This window comes from Stegodyphus dumicola, chromosome 8 (assembly GCF_044657685.1).
Source record: "Stegodyphus dumicola isolate Sdum_Otavi_A_Nest chromosome 8, ASM4465768v1".
In the NCBI taxonomy this organism is placed as follows: Eukaryota; Metazoa; Arthropoda; class Arachnida; order Araneae; family Eresidae; genus Stegodyphus; species Stegodyphus dumicola.
Genome location: NC_140775.1, coordinates 151,731,325 through 151,752,824, shown reverse-complemented (window position 1 = coordinate 151,752,824; position 21,500 = coordinate 151,731,325). Strand labels below are relative to the sequence as shown.

Genomic DNA, 21,500 nt, shown 5'->3' with positions numbered 1-21,500 from the left:
CCTGTGATTTGATACAGACGTCCTCTGACAACAGCTCGCATTCCTGTGTAGTTGGAGAATGTTTGCAGCTCTCTCCCAGCTCCAGAATGTGATGCATACATGATTATTTTCTAAGTTTATCATTTCAAAGCTCAGTTCAACAAATATTAGAAAACATAATGAATAAGCCTTAAAAAATTGACGTACCTGTGAGCAGTAGCTCCTGAGAAAAAGTACATCGAGCATAAAAATCACATTCGGAAAAAAAAAAAAAAAAAAAAAGGAATTTTCATGTAAAAATCCTCGTTGATCGAAGTGTTCGATGATAATTGAAACCAGATTTTTTACAGTTAGAATTTTCATAAAGTATGGTATTTTTAGAAAGCTAAAAGTATAGAGAATTTTTAAATGCAAACATTAAAATCACCGTTTTTTGGAAGATTTTTGGCTTCCAACACCCCTTAAAAGAACATGGGTTACATGCATTCACTGTACAATGGAACTACTAGCACATTAAGTATGTATTCATTTACCCTCATGAGTTCTTTCATCCAATATGAATTTCTCTTTGTGCCCCCTTCCCCACGATCATCTCTTTTATTTTGTCGAAAGCATTCTAATGAATAGATTTCATGTGCATTTTCTCACAAGAAACATGACTGAACCCCTCTGCGACAGTTACCATTAAGCTTTCAGGTCAGCACAAACATATGAATATAACTTCTGCTCAGATGCATAACATTCAACAGTCATCCTTAAGACCAAGCTATGAATTAAATTAATACGTGCATCACGAATACATAACAACGGCACTAGATCTCAAAGGTAGGGGCATTATGTATGTCAAGCAAAATAAATTCGGAATGAAAAAAGCATTTGAGGTAGTGGGAGAGATTTGTGTAAGATCAACAATCGGCATGTTTACATCTCTGGCTCACCTTTCTAAATGCCAGTAATATATTATGAGACCATGTAACTGGAATTTGGTGCTATATGCAGAGTGTATCAGTACAGTGGCGTCAAACTTTCAGGAGAGATAAAGTACATCTAGACGATGGGAAATCACATAGCAGTGCATGGTTGGAATCGCTTTCCGGGCGCGGTAGGGACAACACAAAAGTCAAGAAAGAAAGGACGCAAACAGTGAGACAAAGCATGTTTTATTATGTTTAGTACAGCAGAAACCTACAAATAAGAACAAAAATAAACAACGATCATCAAAGATGGTGTTCGGAATTGCAACCTATGCAGGCCTCCTCAGTTCTCTGGCGCATGAAAGATCTGCATCACGGATGGAAGATGCATGACGTTTCCTGCATCACGGTTTGGGTCGCAATTTCGAACACCTTGTAAGGATCTTAAGTTTTACTAACGTTTATTTTATTTTAAATCTTTACTATCACTTCTTATTTTCTACTTCCGGCCAGAATTATATGCGTTAAGGATTTTATGCAAAGTTGTCTGGCGAACGCCAAGTATTTAAGTGTGGCCTTTTTGCCAAGCAGAAGAGAGGAAGCAGTGAATTCGAAGCAGGCCGCTTACCTTAGAAGTTACGCAGTTGCTATTTGCCTTCCAGGCCAGAGGTTTTAATCCTCTTGATAAATTAAACGTATTGTAGTGTTCACAGTCTCTGTGCTACATACGCTTCCTGTTATTATAAGGCCAATCTTATTCTAAAGTTAAATTAGTTTTATTTTGATATCTTTTACGTTAGACCCCGAGTGGAGGGTCATTGTATTCCGAAGTACGGAAGTCATTGTATATAAAGAAAAATAAAGGGTTTTGTATACCCTTCGTCTGTATCCTGTCTACTTACTACAATTAGTGAACATAGCTTTAGTAAGCTCTCTGTTCTTAGCCAGGTCCTTGTATGTTTCCGAAGAAGGTTAGAAGAAACATCGAACCTGATAGTGGCGCCCGACGAAGAGGAATAACCATGGCCGAGTTTCAAGAAGAACCTGTGCTGCCTGCAGAAACGGCTCAGAATCCAGAAATGCCAGCTGCCGCCCTGGAAGGATTTGGGTACATCGTCCAGACCATGCGCGCTTCGATGAAACCAGAAGCAACATTTTACGGAAACTCACCGGTAACCAGTTTTTTGGAAAAATTGGATGACCACTTCATGCTCTACCCCGTGCACGAGTTTCAGAAAGTTACCTTAGCTACCAGCGCTTTGAGAGGCCAAGCGCTTAACTGGTTCAAATGTATCGGCAGAAGTCTCTTGGGTCAAGCAGGAAGTCCCACCTATACTTACGAAAATTTCAAGACTGCCCTACTAAAAGCCTTCCCTGTTGTAAGGGATCGTGCGAAATTAGAAACAGAACTTTTCAGTATATATCAACAAAGAATGGAAAACCTCTCGAGCTTTATTTTAAGAAAAATTCACGTTTTCAAGCTCTTGTATGGAAACCGTCCGGATCCTGAAATAATTCAAGTGATTTTGCCGAGGTTACTACCCCAAGTGCAAGACTTTATTGAATTGAGAAATCCGACTACACTGGAAAAATTATTTGAGCTAGCAATCCAGTTTGAAAGTAGAAGAACGGCGGACGTCGAAAGAAGACGCCAATATCAACAGCGAAACCAATTTGGTACGCCAAGACTACAGCAAACTCAAGCACATGGCTACGGAGAAAAAGCGAATCAGTGGGCAAGGAAACCCGAGCATTCAAAAACAGCCGGCGAACGTCGACAGTTCAATAGCAACCCAGGAAAAAAGTCTCAAGGCCAGTGGAAAAAGAAGGAAAGCACGGAAAGGAAAAATAATTTAAACTAAAACGGATTTCTGCTGACGAGAGGGTGCGGAAATCCGAAGGCCACGAAAATCCCTCTTCCTACAAGTTAAATACAGTAATGGTGAAAAATTTAACTCTTCCGAAGATTGAAGTCTTGGTAAATAATATCCCGGCCACCGCACTCCTGGATACCGGCGCGCAGTGTTCCTGTGTGGCAGAAGTCTTTTTTAGAAAGTATTTTCGCAAATACCGCATATATAATGCAGATAATACGACAGTATTAGCGGCGCAAAGAGAACAATGTAAGTGCGTAGGTAAAGTACCTTTGTACATCCGTATCAAGGACGAACAAGTAAAGGTGATGTTTTTTATAGTAAAGAATTTGCAAGCACATTTAATCCTAGGAATAGACAAAATATCGCAAAAAGGGATCGAGACAGATGAATCAAAAATAATCGCTGTACAAAAGTATCCGACTCCAAACACGGCAAAGAAGCTCTCTTCTTTTCTAGGACTTTGTTCATATTATAGGTCCTTTATAAAAGATTTTGCGGCTATCGCTGAGCCATTGTTAAAATTAAAAAGGAAAAAGGCAAGATTCTCGTGGACTGCCGAAGCCAATAGTGCTTTCGAAAAATTAAAACAAGCATTAACGCAAGCCCCTGTGTTGAAATTTCCTGAAAAGGATGAAAATTTAGAAATTTCAGCGGATGCTTCGGATTATGCGGTAGGAGCGGTACTTTCGCAAAATCAGCAGCCCGTGGCATTTTTTAGCCGAACTTTAAATCAAACACAAAGAAACTATTCCGCGACCGAGAGAGAGGCACTTTCAGTTCTGTTAGCAGTGCAAAAGTTCCGAGTCTATTTTGGAAAGGCGCCGATAACAGTATATTCTGATCATGCGGCGGTAACTAGATTGTACTCAGGGAAAAATTTATCCCCAAGGTTAATAAGATGGGCACTCAAGCTGCAAGAATATAATCTGGTAATCAAGCATACCCCCGGAAAGGAAAATATCGTAGCAGATGCCCTATCACGAATTAAATTAGACGAACAGGGTAATACCGTAAAAGTTGAAATGCTTACAGCGTGTACAATAAATTCCCGAGAAACTGTAATAACCGAACTGGGTAAGGATCCTGAGTTTGGAAGTATTTATGAGTATTTGAAGGATCCTGAAAATTTTAGCCACCAAGATATTGTGGCGATAAGAAATAGGGCGGCCCATTACGAACTAATAGATGGTCTATTATTCTACACAAAAACTACGAATTCCAACAACGAATTTCGACCTGTTATCCCAGCTAGTCTTAGATTAAATATCCTGCAAGAGCTCCATGACAGCCCTTTAGCTTCTCATGCTGGTATTCGAAAAACTATCCAACGCGTACGCGAGGCAGTCTACTTTCCTGAACTGCAAAAGTTAACAAGAGCGTATGTCCAGTCCTGCCCAACATGTCAAGCCGTTAATTATATTAATTTCCGCCCGGCCGGGTTTCTAAATAGTATTAAATCCGAATTTCCAAATGAAATAATCGGCATCGATTTATTGGGCCCTTTCCCAAAAAGTCAGTTAAACAAAAGTCGCTATCTCCTTGTTATGGTTGATCATTTTAGTAAATGGACCGAAATTGTTCCCTTAAAACGAGCCTCCGCGAAATTAGTTACCGATTCTATTTTAAATAAATATATTTTAAAATACGGGGCGCCCCTAAAAGTTATATCGGATAATGATCCTCAATTTGTAAGTAATATATTTGAAGACATGTGCCAAAAACTGGGCATACGTCATTTAAAAATGGTCCCGTATCGGCCGCAATCAAATATAGCGGAACGGGTCAACAGAAATATAGTGAAAATTATCCGTAGTTATGTTAAAAATTTTCATAAAAGCTGGGATAACTATGTCAATGAATTTGCTTTCGCCCTTAGGACCGCAAAACATGATACAACGGGCAAAACTCCTGCTGAGTTATTTCTAGGCAGAAAGGTTATAACACCGTTAGATAAACTATTTTATGTGCAACAAAGAGCCCCAGAATTTAAAATGGGTGATATAGAAAAACTAATAAAAGAAGCAAAAAAGAATACGGAAGTAGCACAAAGAAAACAGAAGTTATACTATGATCTGAAACGACGGGGAGTAACTTATAAAGTAGGGGATGAAGTTTTAAAAATTAAGCATTCACTTTCTTCAGCACCAGAAGATAAAACTGCCAAATTTTTTCCACGCTTTGAAGGACCATATGTTATAGAAAAAATAACTCACGCTGTTGTAGTGTTAAAGGCAAGAAATGGTGAAACCTGTTCCGCAAATATTGATCAAATTAAGCCCTACTTCGATCGTAATAAAATGCAAATCTTTTCAGATCTTTTGCAGGATCTGGTACGGCAGACACCGCAGGTACAAGTTCCAGAGGTGGGAAAACGACAAGTACAAGGGCAAGCCAATGAGAGACAGAAGCAAGTGAAAAGAAAATTGCCCCGCGGAAAAATTGAAGGTAAAAAGAAAAAGAAGCCGTTCCACCGTCCAGAAAAGAGAATTCACGAACACCCCCAGAATGAAGAAGGGAGAAGGACGACGTATGTGAAGAAGACCAGGAGAAATGACGGCAACTATAACCCGGCTTTAAAACGGAGGATCGACTCATCCGACAGAACTCTCCGCAGCAAAAGTCGCCGAACTGCGGAAGGGCCATCAGCGGCGGAGGAAAAAGTACAAGAAAAATTTGAACGGCCAACAACGAGGTCCAAGCAGGATCACGACAGAAGTTTCCCGGTTCCACCAAGACCAGCTGCCTTCAAACGGGCAAGACCACAAGCAGAGGACAAAAGGAAGGTGTTCAAGGGTGGCCGTTCTGGTGAAAAACGGAAGCTTCCAGAGGAAAGCACTGAAGGGCGAGCCCGTACAAGAAGGAGGATCAACCAAGCTACTATCTGCTATACCTTTAAAGACTGGGCCCAGAAAAGGATGTCCGACTATTACAAAGATAAGTAAAATTTTATGTTACTTTGCAAACTTAAGTTAATCTTTCATTCTTACTGCAAGTGGCAGATTTCAAGAAGTTTTACCTCATGCGAGGTCTACCTTTATCGCCAAAAGGGCGATAAATGAGTTATGACCGATTTTCTTATTATGTTTTTCAATTACTCGCGCGTAAAACTAAAGTTGATGTATAATAGCGTTGTGTAAAGACATAAATATTGTAAAAAGTTATTGTATAAATTTTATTTAAAACATTCTACCAAGAAAGAAGTTTTAGTCTGAAAGACTTTTTGAAATGTAGTATTATTTCAATGTAGAAAGAATTGGCACTTGCTTTGAAAAGAATAGAAGTTAACAATGTACTACTAATGTATGTTTTCAAATGTGTAAAATTAACGGCATGGTGATATGTTCTTATATACACGTGAACTGTTATTTTAAATGTTAAAAAATACCGTGATATGGTAAAAGTGAAAGTAATGATAAAAATTTGTTATTCGTGTGACTGTAAAGATTAAATCATGGCAAATATGTGGTAAAGGTTGAATGATGTAGTTAGGCTCTCTGACGCTACACTTTAGAGTTAGCCACTTTTAGAATAGTACCTCAGGGCTTAGAGTTGAAAGTAGGGTGTTTTAAGATGTCTCGTTATGTTGAATTTTAACACGTTAGTGTTTTGATTGTAGGAGGAAGTGTGGCACACGTAGACAGAAACACATTCGTGTTTGGTGTTTTTTTACAACACATGTCAGAGAGCACGGGGAGAGATAATTAAAATAGTCATGAATGAAATAAGAATGTTAAGAGAAGTATATTGTATATGTTATTTGCAATGTCATTCTGTAACATTTCATTAAACTAGTTTTCCTTCCAGATCTCTGGAAGGAACCAGAATTGAATAAAGCTCCTGTTTAGATGCAGTACAGAAAAAAAAAAAAAAAGATTGTTGTATATCCCGGGAGCTGCTATTGTAACAAATTTCTTTCTTTTAAATTTTCTAGTTTCTAGCTAAGTTATGATTGTAAAAGGTTGGCCTCGCGTTAGTTTCTAGAGCTAAAAGTTTTCAACAAGGTCGTTTTAGACCTCAGTTTCAAACTAATTAACTCTGGCGGGAAGTATGTAAGGATCTTAAGTTTTACTAACGTTTATTTTATTTTAAATCTTTACTATCACTTCTTATTTTCTACTTCCGGCCAGAATTATATGCGTTAAGGATTTTATGCAAAGTTGTCTGGCGAACGCCAAGTATTTAAGTGTGGCCTTTTTGCCAAGCAGAAGAGAGGAAGCAGTGAATTCGAAGCAGGCCGCTTACCTTAGAAGTTACGCAGTTGCTATTTGCCTTCCAGGCCAGAGGTTTTAATCCTCTTGATAAATTAAACGTATTGTAGTGTTCACAGTCTCTGTGCTACATACGCTTCCTGTTATTATAAGACCAATCTTATTCTAAAGTTAAATTAGAGTTTAGTTTTATTTTGATATCTTTTACGTTAGACCCCGAGTGGAGGGTCATTGTATTCCGAAGTACGGAAGTCATTGTATATAAAGAAAAATAATGGGTTTTGTATACCCTTCGTCTGTATCCTGTCTACTTACTACAATTAGTGAACATAGCTTTAGTAAGCTCTCTGTTCTTAGCCAGGTCCTTGTATGTTTCCGAAGAAGGTTAGAAGAAACAGTGAACCTGATAACCTTTGATGATGATCGTTGTCTCTTTATGTTTTTTTTTGGGGGGGGGGGTACTTCAATAATAAGCATGTCTTCTCATCCCGTTCGTGTCCTTTCTTACTTGACCTTTGTGTCTTCACTACAGGGCCAGAAAAGCGTTTCCGATCATGCATTGCTATGTGATTTCCCATCGTCTAGGTGTACTCTATCTCTCCTGAAAGTTTGTCACCGCTATACTGATACACCCTGTATGTTAACGAAATCGTACCACTTTGAATTTCCTTATATCGCTTACTTCAACTACCTTCATAATTTATCACACTTTCACGGGCGTTTTCTATATTTTCGAATAATTTTTACTAAAGAAATTTGTTACTGTTAAAGGTAAAGTTGCTAAACTTTGCAACCAAACAAATGAGAATTATGAGTAATTTTCCTTATCGTACGACAACTTGATCTAACGTATTCATGTTTGGTAGTCTATGTTTTGTAGAATTCTACTCAAGCAGTAGTCACTGCAGTGCGACAAGTATGCCACTTGTCAGGAATATGCCTTGTCACACAATGACTTTATTTCTTACGTCTTTCAGTCTGTGGCTGCAAATACAATTTGCATATGCGCTTCTTTGTAAGCCCTATTCTGAGGCTGAGGGAGACTACAAATGCCACACTTGTTCTTTTATTCATATGTTTGAATACTCCTGAAGGTTTCATTGTGATTGTAGTCGGGAGTTATTACCGTTCCCTTATCTGTGCTGCCATCTTTTACTGATATTTATGTGGACTTCTTGAAGAAGATTTCAGTGCAGGGTTATTTACCTTGTAGGTTGGAATTTCTGAATCAGTTAATAACGTGTTAAGATCTGCACTGAACTTGCACTGACAATAGACGATCACTGCCTTTTATATTATTATAACAAGAAGGCATGCTGTAAGGTACGTTGTTTATGTGAAATTTGTTTATGTGGGATGATCTTTGAATACGAAACAGTTTTTTAAAGTCCTAAGCGAATCGGCTGTTAACTGTTTTATTGTAAACCAACTAGGTATGTGGGCTGAAAGAGAATCCGTTTATTCTCCCATCAATAAAATTCCGAGTTCCATACTCAAGGACCCCATTCCGGATATGAATTTCTGGGGTATTTATAGGATTCCTTGCCAGTGTGGTTTAATTTACATTGGCCAAACTAAGGGAGCCTTAAAATTTCGCGTCAAGGAACATGAGGCATATGTTACAAAAAAGGAAACACAGAAGTCTTCTGTTGCTCAACATTGTTGGTCCGAAAACCACACTTTCAGTTTTTCTGCTGCAAAATTATTCAAAAAACATCTTCCATTGGAGAACTGGATTTTCTAGAGGCATTTCACATTCATAAAAATCTTTCTGTTCTAGTTAACGATCCTAATTCCAATCCAAATTTGCCTTCGGCCTTTAAAGAAATTATGTTTTAGTTCTGGTTTTACCAACAGATGGCGCCACTTTCTTATTCTTGTCCAGGCTTTCTTATCTTATCTAATCATTATTTCCTATCTGGTTCATTTGCGGTTTTGCAGCTGAAGATGGTGGTTCGGTAAAACCATCGAAACTAGTCCTGTGAAAATTTGGTAAATATAACGCTGATTTTTGTTGTTTGACTTCTGAATTAGAATCCGTTTAAAATTGGCAAAATCATTAAGTATAACTCTAATTTGGTATCCTTTCTTCGCTTCTACAATTTCTTCGCTTCCATTATTTACCGCTGAAGCGCACTGACCGCACAGATAACAAGGAACATGCATACATTATTCGCTTGAATCCTCAGAGAGAGTGATGTTGTTTTGGCGGGAAAGCAAAATTTGTGATTCTTCTTTCCAGGTCTTTCTATCTATTATGTTTCAAATTACTACGACTGAAACAATGATTACATAAAAGAGAAAAGGTAAGAACATGTGTTAGCTAATCATTGACGCGGTGATAAGTAGCAGAAGGTGCAAGCCCACGAAAAGGTGCAGAAAATATAAATAAAATGAATTTATCTGATAATCTGACTCAAATTACGTCTTCGATAACACCTATGATTGTCTAAAGATATGCTGCACAATATTTAATATCCTTTCCTAGTTTTCAGAATGAAAAACCAGCCATTAAAACACAATAAATTGCTTAATTTATGCGAATATCCGTAATAAGATACGCAGTAATATCACACAGTATATGTAATTCATTAATTTATACCAAAAACGCGCCATTATTTGGCTGAGGCATAATCATATGAGTAGTAATTGTGTTTAGTCTACGTTACCTGAACTATAAGTTAAAATTTTATATTTTCAGACTCGTATTCACATATGCATTTTGCTTGATTTTATTGATTCTGTGATGCATAAGAATTTTAATAGATGTTTTACTTTCTGATTTCAGGTAAGAAACTGATTTTGACTGCACCGAACATAAGAAAATTATAATCTTCATTTAAAGAGTAATGTATAAAAATTTAATTTTATGTATTAATGTGTTGCTAAAACTGTTATGAACTTATCTATGTTGAAAATTACAGAGATGATTCGAGAACTATGTAATTTTAGGAACTGCTAAAAAGCACACCGCTTTCATTCATAAAAATTCCGACAGACTTCGTTAAATGGCATGCTGAAAGAGTGTGGCAATTAGGACCGCCAGAGGTTTTTACATGTTATTGAAATTGTAAATGTTTTCCTTTTTGATGAAATTTCTGTTGGATGTCAGTAAATATTCTTGCTACAGTTTTAGTTAAAATGTTGAATACATTTTTAGATTATGATTTGAAACATTTGAAATGTAAAAAAGTCCTGAAGAATCCAGTTCTAGATTTCAAATTATTTTAAGTATCAGAAGATCGAAATATTCAAATGTTCTAGCCAAGATTTTTTGGATTCCTGACTCCTTTAACTATATAACGCAACTGAAGAAACTAAAATACCGTTAATAAACTTTATTCAAGGCTTGTGGATAACATCGCTTGCTACCATGTATTAATTCGCGTTTGTTTTAAATACCTTAGAAATTTTACTCTGATGTTTTTTAACGTAAGCATGAATTCTAATCTCTTAATATTTCTGGCTATTAAGGGAATATTATGACTGACATTATAAACGACCTCTGTTGAAAATTGCGCTTTTCAGTTATTTTTGATAAGGCGCTGTGAAATAAAGAAGAGATAGCTGTACTCTAGATAATGAATTCTTAATTCTAGTTCGCAAAATATAAACTCTCGTTAAGTTAATCATGCAGACTTAACAAGGCTCTTGGGAAAGTAACTAAAGGGAGAAGAGGGAAAGGTAAATGTTTTCCGTTTAAGTTTTATAGTTCTTACTAAAAGCCAAAGTTCGTCGAGGTATTAATAATTTTTTAAATATTATAACTTTGTCGTGAAAGGAGCTGATCTACATCCTCGAAAACAAAGTTTCTGAAGAATATTTATAATTCATTATACTCGTAGCTTTGATTAATACGTGATATATCTTTAAGAAATTGGGAAAAATCGATTATAATGAACACTTAATAGTTCTTTAGAATCTAGCTAGCAGGTGAAAAGAATCATAAGTTAATATTCTTAAAGTATCCTATATGCCCATACAGCAAAAAATCTGAAGGAGGTTTTATATGTGCCGTTGAATATCGATGCATCGTTTCCAAAATATTTTCTTCACATGTCATAAATTCCATTTTTGGTTCCCAAATGTATAAATAATACTATTATAAATAACACTATAATTTCACGAATGTTGGTCAACGGCTAACTGCTTTACTCCAACTGGTTTTGTCAACAGCAATGAGATGCTGTGGGATGTCTGTCGTATTAATTACGAAATAATTATGAAAGGGACTTTTTGTCAAGTAAGTTGCATTTCGTTTACCTTACTTACATTATATTTAAGATTTCTTATAATATTTATACTGCATTAGATAGATATTGTTGGTTATGAGAGTAGTTTTAGAGCAAACTCGCCAAATGGAGACGAACTGCTGCCATGCAACAAGTTTACCAAGGAATCCTATTGCGTTGCCGAGTAACTTTGCTGCCTTGTGCAGACGAACATCTAAAGGGCATAAAGTAATGCAGCGCACACTTCACACGAGACCCTCAGCTTCACGTCAGCTGGTTACAGCCGAAAACATCGCGGCAAAAACATCGCAGACGAAAATGTCGCGGAGAAAACAACGCAAGGCGAAAACGTCGTGCTACAAAACATCGTGGGAGAAAACATCGTAAAGAGAAAACATTGCAGTTCTAAAACATCGTAATACAAAACATCGTCGTCGAAAATAAAGCGGTTATAAAGTTTTTACTGGTAATATTTCATGAAAAGTATAATCTATAAGTTACATTTAATTTTCTATGCTTAAGTTTCCTTCTTACGTTTTCAGCAAAAATTTGTTAGTTAATAAAATATGTGAAAGTAAAATTTATCCTTCTTTACACCTTGCGCTCACAAATCAATATGGGAATATCCATTTACAATTATTAAAACCTGAAAAAAGCATGTCTGCGATGTTATCGTCATGCGATGATTTGTAGATACTTTATTTTTTACCACGATATTTTCGACGACGATGTTTTTAAACTGCGATGTTTTTGAACCGCTTTATTTTCAACGACGATGTTTTGTACCACGATGTTTTAGAACTGCAATGTTTTCTCTTTGCGATGTTTTCTCCCACGATGTTTTGTAGCACGACGTTTTCACCTTGCGTTGTTTTCTCCGCGACATTTTCGTCGACGATGTTTTTGCCGCGATGTTATCGGCGGACACCCGTCAGCTTTATATCGCTTCGCTTTCCAAAGGTATTTCTTCGCAAGTTACAATGATTTTATTTCTGTAACATTTCAGGTGTTTAAGAGTAAGTTTTTCAGTTAGGGTCTGCAGTGAATATGGAAGAAGACGACGACGAAGACGAAAATGAGCAAGAAACCGTGCCGATATTCAATGCCGATGGTGCCGTGATAATACTTACGAAGTATTACGAAAAAGCTTTCTTCGTTGTTTAGTTAATTTTTTTATTATACTCTAAATCAAGAATTGTATCTTTTGCCTAAATATTACACTGGTTCCCAAAATTTAAGGAAAAGTCATAAAAATAACGATAATTTGCCAAAAAATAAGTCAATCCATATGAAATTTAAATATTTTGTCAAATAACAGTAGTAAAACTGCAGTATGCAAATTAGTGGCCTTGCAATCGGAATACGTCATCTGCATGTTTAGCATGCTTTAGCTCATCTGCTAAAGTTGCATGTTTGAGAGAAAGTTTTCAAATTTCGCTGTGATACTGAGATAAGAAATATGGGATAGCTAATTTGTAAAAATGAAATCTAGGTGTCATTTGCCCGAAGAACTGCGATGGAGAGCTATTGGAGATTCAAAGAAGGACAAAGTCAGACAGAAGCGACCAAATGGCTAAATGTCAGTCCTTCTGGGGTTCATAGACTTTAGAACAATATCTATCCACAGATTCGCCATCCAGGAGGTTCATCCAATGACAGCCAACGGCTACGACGAGCGCCGATGATGACATTTGTTGTTATGTGCACGACAGAATAGAACCGTAACTCCGACTCAGATCCTTCCTTGCTGCAGTCACCTAAAGGTTGGTGTTAATGTCAACCGTGTGCAGAAGGCTTCACGAAGGAGGAATGTACACGAGGCGATCAGCCATCGGAGTGCCGCTTATCACGTCATAGAAGGGAAGGTTTTAGGTGGGCACGTCAACATGTCTACTGGACGGCTGATCAGTAGAGGGCTGTTCTCTTTACGGACTCTCAAGGTTTAGCCTCCAAAGCGATAGTAGGCGTCATGTGATTTGGAGAGAACCTGTAACCAATTATCATCCCTCAAACATTCGTGACAGAGATGCATGTGGAGGAGACAGTGCCTGTGTTTGGAGTGGTATCTCTTTAGGTGGATGCACAGAACCCCATGTCTTTCCTCATGGAACGGCGAATGCTGAAGCTTATAGAGATGACATCTTTGATGCTTATGTGCGTCCTTATGCCGGGGCAATAGATTGTGATTTCCTGTTATAGAACCACAACGCTAGAACGCAAGAATGAACGCTGAATGATTTGCTATAAGTGCTGTATTCCTTCCAGGGCAGATCATACTCCATATTGAAGGTAATTTTCTTATCAGTCTGACACATCCAGTTTGTTCATTTTATACATATGCTAATTTATATAACATCTTAATTGTCTGGTAATTTTTTTTCATGTTATTTTATACTTTGTTATGTGTTGTATACAGTTTCATTAAATTTTACATGAAACGTTTTGAGTCATTTCTGTAAATTTTTCTTAATTAATGATAACTACTGTACTTAATGCACATTATTTAAGATAGGTTCTAAGGATTATGTTAATTTTATTAACAGTTAAATTTTGAGTTAAACTTCCTTTCCTATCGCTTCTTAATTTCAACTTACCACTTCCGGCCAGAACTTAGTTTTAGAATCACATCTGAATGCTAATGAGGAAGAACGGTATTTAACCGCGAAGTTCTACTGTTTTAGAGAGAGAGATACCAGATATTCTGGCTGCACGCGTCAGCCTTTTTAGGCTACTCTCTCGTAAGCTATTATTACGCTCGGCCGTACTTTAGGCCCTTGTTAGCTTCGCAGTCATTTGGCTTTAAGAGACCAACTCTGTTAGAATCTTGATAGCTTCGGCTATATCTCTTTAGTTAAGATTAGTTTAGTTTGATTCTTAGTCTCTTAAGTTCAAGCCCAAGTGTACTTATTGTACAACTCCAAGACGGAGTTCTGTTAAATCTCATTTGAATAATAAAGGGTCTTTTAACCCTTTCCATATTGTCTCACGAACTCAAGCGATTATTCGCTTACTAGTTTTAAGATTCTTCACTTTTAACTGCAACTTAGAATTACACAGTGGAGAATCCTACAAGGTTTTTAAAAAAAACTTGTATTGTTTGCTTCACTTTATATTCGATGGTGCATAGTAAATCTGAGGATAAGATTATCATTAATTCTTGCTGTCTTGCCCACATTTTGAACGTATTACAAAGTATTAAATTCATTTATTCGTTTTGAGTTTGTCTTTAAAATTCCTCCTTCCAACAATATCGGAATCAACATTTAAAATCATCGTTACCTATCTGCGTTCTAAATTAGGAAAACATTTTCATGACTCGCTGCCATCATCTTTTTTAATGAACTTCTGACTTTTATCACGACTTCTTTATTTTTTGTTTTTTTTGCCCTGAAGCAAAATGGAAATGAAAAGTTATGAAAAATGTCTTCTTTCCTTTGTACTTCGAAGCAATGTATACGTTTACTTCGTTCGTTACCGAGTTAAAATTAAACGAGAAAGGATTTTATGCGAATAATTCTTTTCAAGAATTTTATTATAAATAAATTTTATCTTATGGCCACAACACTTGCGGGAATGCTAATATGGCTATTTTGTCATTGTGCAATCTTGGTTTTTAAATGAAACTATAATATATTAATCTAAACTTGGCACAAAATTAACAGAGGAGCGAAGGGAAAGATGCAAGAGGTGTATGAGAGTAGATCACAAAAATTCCAAATTCGTTATGGAAATGCTGAAAAAATTACATCAATGTCACATTTAAAAATAGGCTGCCATAACATCTGTACAATTTTTCAAACTTGTTTGAAGTCTTTTGATTTCATTTTCGCGACAAGAGGCAGGATATTGCGTGCAGTTGATAGCACACAAATCATTCGACTTTTGTTACCTCACGAAAAACGTTTCCTCATAACGCTTCTTTATGAGGTCCAAACAGTTAGCAATTCAAAGTGCTATATCTGGCCTATACGGGTTATATTCCAGTAACAGCTAGTGAAGTTTCTTTTAATTTTTGTTGCACAAATCACTTCTCTGGAACTAAATTTGTACAGCCACCATGCCAGACTAAATGTATAAAAATAAAAAAATAATTCGAAGGTCAAACTATTAATTTTATATACGTGCAGTGTTCATAAAATTTTAAGATCGAATATTTTTATTCAATTCTAAAAAGCGTTCCCAGTATCCAATTATAATGATGATTATCATGTCTGAGTCCTTTAAAATAGCGTTTGTTTAAAGGAAAGATTTTTTATTGGAATTTTTTGTTTGAAGCAGCTGATACCAGCTGTTACATATTCGGAAACTAAGAGATGAAAAACGTTAGAATTTGATCAAAATAGCAAACAATAATCTCAAATTTTTAAGCAAATAAAGTGACAGAGACTAGGTATTTTACTTATAACAAATCGAGAATCACATGCACAAATCAGAGAGGTTGTTCTTTTCGTAATTTGAGTATAGATCTCGTTGATTATTTTTTCACGAGCGTCGGCTAGTTTTACTAGAAATACTTCCTTATACGCGAAAACATTAGGTTCTGTAATCTTTATCTGCTAAGAAACAGAAAATTCCATTTTAAAAGGAGTCTATCAGTAACCCAGAAAAAAATTGATCAACTAACAGACTTTTGATGTCTCTCTGCACAATCCAACTATCACCGAGCTTTTCATTCAAAGGAAAATATATCTTTTATTAATAATGTTTTAATTAAGAAAATTCGGAGAAACGTAACGAAGGGATGAAAGAACATTTCATCAAATAGGCTATACGAAAGCATGTAAAAATTCTACAGGCATATCAAAATATATATCGTTAGAAAAATGTACATACATAGAAAATAAATAATAATAAATAATAGTAATGCTTCCTTCTAATATCAACTCTAGACCGCATCGAAATAAGACTCTGCTCAAATAACGAATAGATTTATACTTTTAAAAGACATCTTCGTTTTTGACTGTGGCAATCAAATTCAAAATCTAAAAAGATTTAAAAAATAAATAAGACAAAACCACAGCCAGTAACTTACTTACGACATCCATCCCTTTCACTCGAAATTGATATGTCAATTAACTACGCCCAGCCTCTAGAGCTCTAGCTGTGAGAATATAAAAACACATAAACAATATTAGCCACACCCGTCCGTTAAAGGTTAAGATGGCTATCATTCGGACCAAGCAATTATATTTTTTCGTACAGTATCATGAAATTACAGTATCATGACATCGCTCGTATAATTACAGTATCATGAAATAAGTAATTTTTAATTTTATGGGTATAATAATTAATTCAAATATCTGTGTTTTGGTATTAAACACCGAATTTCTGTTTTTGGTATTATAATACCAAAAACGAATTCGGTTTATGGAAGTTTATATTATTTATATTATTATTGCATAACATTTATATTAATAAACTTAAAAAGAATAGTTAAAAATATATTTTCTGTATTGCCATTCTTTTCAAGAAATTTATTGGTAGAAATATTAAAGCATGATTACTAGCTTTGTTGCGACTGAATTGTATTTGCTGCCGAGTCCTGTGGGTAAGCAAGCAAAGTCCTTTCAACACAGGATTTAATTTTCTTTTTGGATGATACAAAGAATAGATCTTGAACATATTCTTTGACTTTTCTTAACTTTAATTTACGTTGTACAAGAAACCAATCAATAATTATAAAAAATTTACAAATTTACTTTAAATTCATAAAATCAAATTTACTGTTCTCTTTACCTCTAATTCATATATGGTTTTTAATTTGTTGTACTCTTTTGGGAAGAATTATAAAAAATTAGAAACTTTCTTCGTAGAATAAAATATTCAACAAATCTTTTAAAATATTTCATCTGGGCTTCTTAAAAGCATTGTGCAACAAGTTATGTTTTACCATAACTGTCATAAAAAGTCTGATGTGTACACCACATTACATAATTGCACGGAATATTAAATTATACGCATTTTTCTTGCATTTCATTTAAATTTATTGGATTGAATTAAATCTACTTCATCGATAGCGCATAAACCACAATAGAATAAATGAATGACTTCTTTAAAATTCCCTATATTTGTTTACCATAGTGACACTTTGCTCTAAATTCTCTTAACAGCGTTACATTTCATTCATTTTATAACTCAGAATGCACAAAATTTATATCATCTGAAGAATTATCTAATCGTTGCTGCATGTTCTATTCAAATGCTATAATAAATCTAAAACGATGTATAAAAGAAATTAAGCAAACAAAAAAAAAAAAAAAAAAAAAAAGAAAGGAAAGGAAATAGTTTTTAAAAAACAATTCAATATTTCTCATTCAATTAACTCAGTTCTCACTTCACAACAAGGCAAAAATACATAAAAACTCAAAATATCTATATTAAAAATTACTAATTAAATCTTAAACACTTATTTCCTCGAATACATTCCAGAATGATTTAATTCGCTATAATAAAAGAAGGCGTTATCTTTGTTGTTGAGAAGCTTACTTTCTCTAGATTGGTCACAAATCCACTATTCTGCTAATTTTCAAATGTAAACAAACCTGGCCGCCATGGCAAAAATAATTAGGCTTAGCGGCACTTAAGCAACTTTTAAATTTTTGATAGTTCTAAAATTATTGCATGCAGATTTACTAAAGACATAAAAACCTTAACCGGAAAATAAGAACAACATAATTCAATCATATTTAAAGCAAAAAATGCACAATTTACAAACATTTAAGAATAAAGAAACTGAGCTCACTGAGCCAAGTAATAGAGGGAATACATATGTACATATATTTATATACTTTTGGTGCGGCCGATTGCAACCAAAATACGAGGTGCAGATCTACATGTTTCAGCAATCCTACATACAAAATTTCAACGTTCTGAGGCTATTCGTTTTTGAGTTATGCGAGATACGTACAGACGCTACAAAAAATTCTCTACCGAATTCATATTAAATCAGTTTTATAATTTTTTTGGGGGAAAGAGGCCTTTATTCTGTCCTTACGTGCAGATGTCACGCAGAAACATCGTTAAATTGCATTAGATAGCCGTCAAAATGGCTATTTTCATTGAAATATGATACTCGAAATTTTTCGCAATTATAATGCTTCCTTTTACGTCATAAAAGGAAGTAAAAAGTAGCATTTCGCATACTTAATAAAGTGAATTTCATAATATGTGTTTCCCGTATACGTTTACTGACTGCGTTAAAAATTTAAAAAAACTGTATTTATAATAAAATTTGTTGTAACATATTATATTATGTGGTTTTTCTCTGGCTGGATGGGTATTTTCGTTGTTTTCCCCATGTGAATTTTTATACAAGCCAGTTTCCCTTATGATATCTTCCATGAAAGCATGCCTTCCCTTAGGTCGATAGCCCTCCAGTGCTTTGCCATAATCAAATAAACTAAACCAAACCAAGACTAAACACGATTTTCTTTGAAAAATGAAAACACCAGCATGTATTATGTTGAGCGGAAAAAAAATCTTGCGTTTCAAATCAGTGTTTAATCCTTTCTTCTGAGAAATAATATTCGAATTAACTAATTGCTTAGTTCTAATTTGATTTAATTTGCGTGAAGGGAATGACATACTAAAGAACTTACTTAAAGAAAATTTTCTTCTTCAGAATACAATGTAAAAAATAGCTTTCTTGCTTTTTTGCATGTCGGTTGTAATTAAAAGCCTTACCTACAAAAACAAAAATCCCGTTTTCGGTGTAACAAAGAATAAAATAACTCAGAAAGAAAGCACTGAGAGTATCAGATATCAGATAACCTTGAAATAACTTTGCAAGAAAACTGTTTTCTGCATTAAAAAAAACTTTAGAAATACCCAAATGTAAAATGTGATTTATATCATTCTTCTTCCGGCTCCAAGACATTATTTTTTTTGCCTACTCATACACGTTTTTCATTCGAAATAACACGCATGACCTTAAAAGATGATTCTTAACTCAATTTCTGTCCAGAGCCTCGAGTCCAAAACTTTCCAAAAGGTCTCCGTATTTGTCTTCTTAAAGCTTTTGGCAGCATACCAGAGACTTTGCTATTCAAGTGCTTTGACATGACTATGAATTAACCTCTTGGTCGCTTACGAATTTAATGTCGTAATGAGGAAAAGTTTTGAAACTATTTTAAAAATGTAGATGATTGTCTGGCCTTTGCGGTCTTTCTCACATCGCAAAGATTTGTCAAAGATTGCTAAACTGAGAATGCTAGAATGAAATAGCAAAAGAGTTGTTTTTCATGTTTTCCTCTGGTTGACCAAGTCTTGTTCTTTTAATTTTTAGGGAAAGGTTCATTAATTTGCGGAAGCATATTTCTAAATATGTCAAAGTTAATAGCCAAGTTGCCCTCGTGGTAGCATTAATGACGTGGTGGGGAAAGATTTTTATTTTCGCGTGTAGAATTTAATGAAGCTTTGATGAAGTGTACCTTCATTATTCACGCCTCACTTGGATAGGCTTTAATCTCCAGAATTCTGAAGCTTTTCTATGTAAATTTTCGTTCATTAAAGTAAAATAATTCTAATATTTTAAAATAAAATATGCCAAATGTTTTTAAGGATTTTTTTCACAATTAGCGTTGAAACAAACATAAAATAAAGGCTGCAGGGGGCGCAAACGTAATTATAACATATTTAATACTGAAGTCACTGTCAGTTTCATAATTGAGAAAATCAGAAGATTTTTATAAACATTGTTAGAATAAAGAGGAAAAGGAATTTTACATGGAAAACTGACATAAATCATTTTGGAACGCATCAGGAGCATCTAACATGAAGGAATGTGAAGTTGGACAAGTGAAACTTATTTAATTGTATTTACAGTACATTTTTGTCCATTTTACTTAACCGAATTACAAAATTATGTTTCGTACCTTTTTAATCTTCCGCTCAAAATTAAGAATTGATAATTGAAATATTACTGAAAAAAACCAAACGTGAAAATTAGAGATTATAAAACATAAGAGCTAGAAGTAAACAAGTTTTTGTATTACTTTTTCCTAACTTTCCGATAGACAGCCTCGCGCGTTCGAGTAAAAAAAAAGTGTTTCATTCCGTATAGTGTTTCCACTGCTCGCTTTGAAATCGGTGAGTTTTTTTTAATCAATTACTCTTTAAAGTCTTACAAAATATAAAATAAATAATAAAACAAATTCCAAATTCGGGCTTCTAGGTGCCCATATTCGTATGGTGGACTGCATAATTCAAAACGTAATGGCTCTAGGTACCGTTGTTTTTTCACTACGCGACAAACATGCATACGTTCATGCAGATTCTTCAATATTTAATTTCTTTAAATATAATACAGGACAATAATATTTAGTGGCAGCAATCTGAAACATGATGGAAAACTTTTGGTGATTTGACGCAAAATACCGTCTCGAGACTAATAGCCCTTCTGGGCTAATAAAAATTTAAATTAAAGTAAAAAAACATTTCACAGAGATGCAAGGTATCTTGCATCTGGTATGATATTTGAAAGAATGCAAAGAAAGGTGATGGAAATATGGTGATATTCCTAATTTTTCGTTCTTTTGCTTATATTAAATAAATGAGAAACGATATGAAGAAAGACTATCATGAGATGAATCTACCGCAATGCGAGAACGTAATTAGGTACGCATAACCCGCAATCCAGCCTCAAACATGTTAGAGGAGCCCATACAAATTACGTCTGTAACCGCTGTTGATAATATAAACTATGGTGGACTCTAGCAACGAGAGCAACTTTAGCAACTGGTGGGTAGCCAGAGAAAAACGTCAGTGAAGGCCAGGTGATGGATCTTGTAATATCTTGTTATTTAACAAATAACTTTATTTATTATTGAAGAGGAAATGCCATATTTGTGTGATGTAACCGTTGCTCAGCAACGTAAGAAGTTGTTTAAAAATGAGAATTCTGAAGTTTGACCAGCTAGTAGATGTATGAAAATTTTGCCGCTTAAGAATTGTATAGAAATTATCTATCTCCGTAAACTAAAAATAAAATTTATGTTTTGCTAAGAAGATTATCTGTTTTGTCAGTTACTGCAAAATACATTACAACCTATTTCAGACTCTCGCTCTGTAAAATCTGAAAAATATATGTTATGTCTACATGTAATTAATTCCTGAAATAAATTACTGTTACAAAATAAAGGATTCATTTATGACCCCATCCAACACGACCTCCCTGTAAGTGGCGCCCCACGTTGTGCCCCATTTTATTGTAACCCGGGACGTCATAATTCTCTTAGGGTTAACAGCTAATTAAAGAAGTACTACCTGTACAAAAGAATTCCAGTTTTAATT

General features: G+C 35.0%; 1 protein-coding gene across 4 annotated transcripts in view; it reads left to right on the top strand.

Annotated features, from left to right (window-relative positions):
* The window catches only part of LOC118186486 (uncharacterized), a 299,034-nt gene that overhangs the window by 124,708 nt on the left and 152,826 nt on the right, over nt 1-21,500 (top strand). Inside the window, exon 1 of one of the 4 annotated variants that reach the window (XM_085822588.1) lies at nt 9,767-9,824. The exons of the other annotated variants lie outside the window; for them this stretch is intronic. The gene's annotated coding sequence lies outside the window, so the exon portion shown is untranslated. Of the gene's footprint in view, nt 1-9,766; nt 9,825-21,500 lie in introns of those variants that run through there. 4 annotated transcript variants of the gene reach the window in all.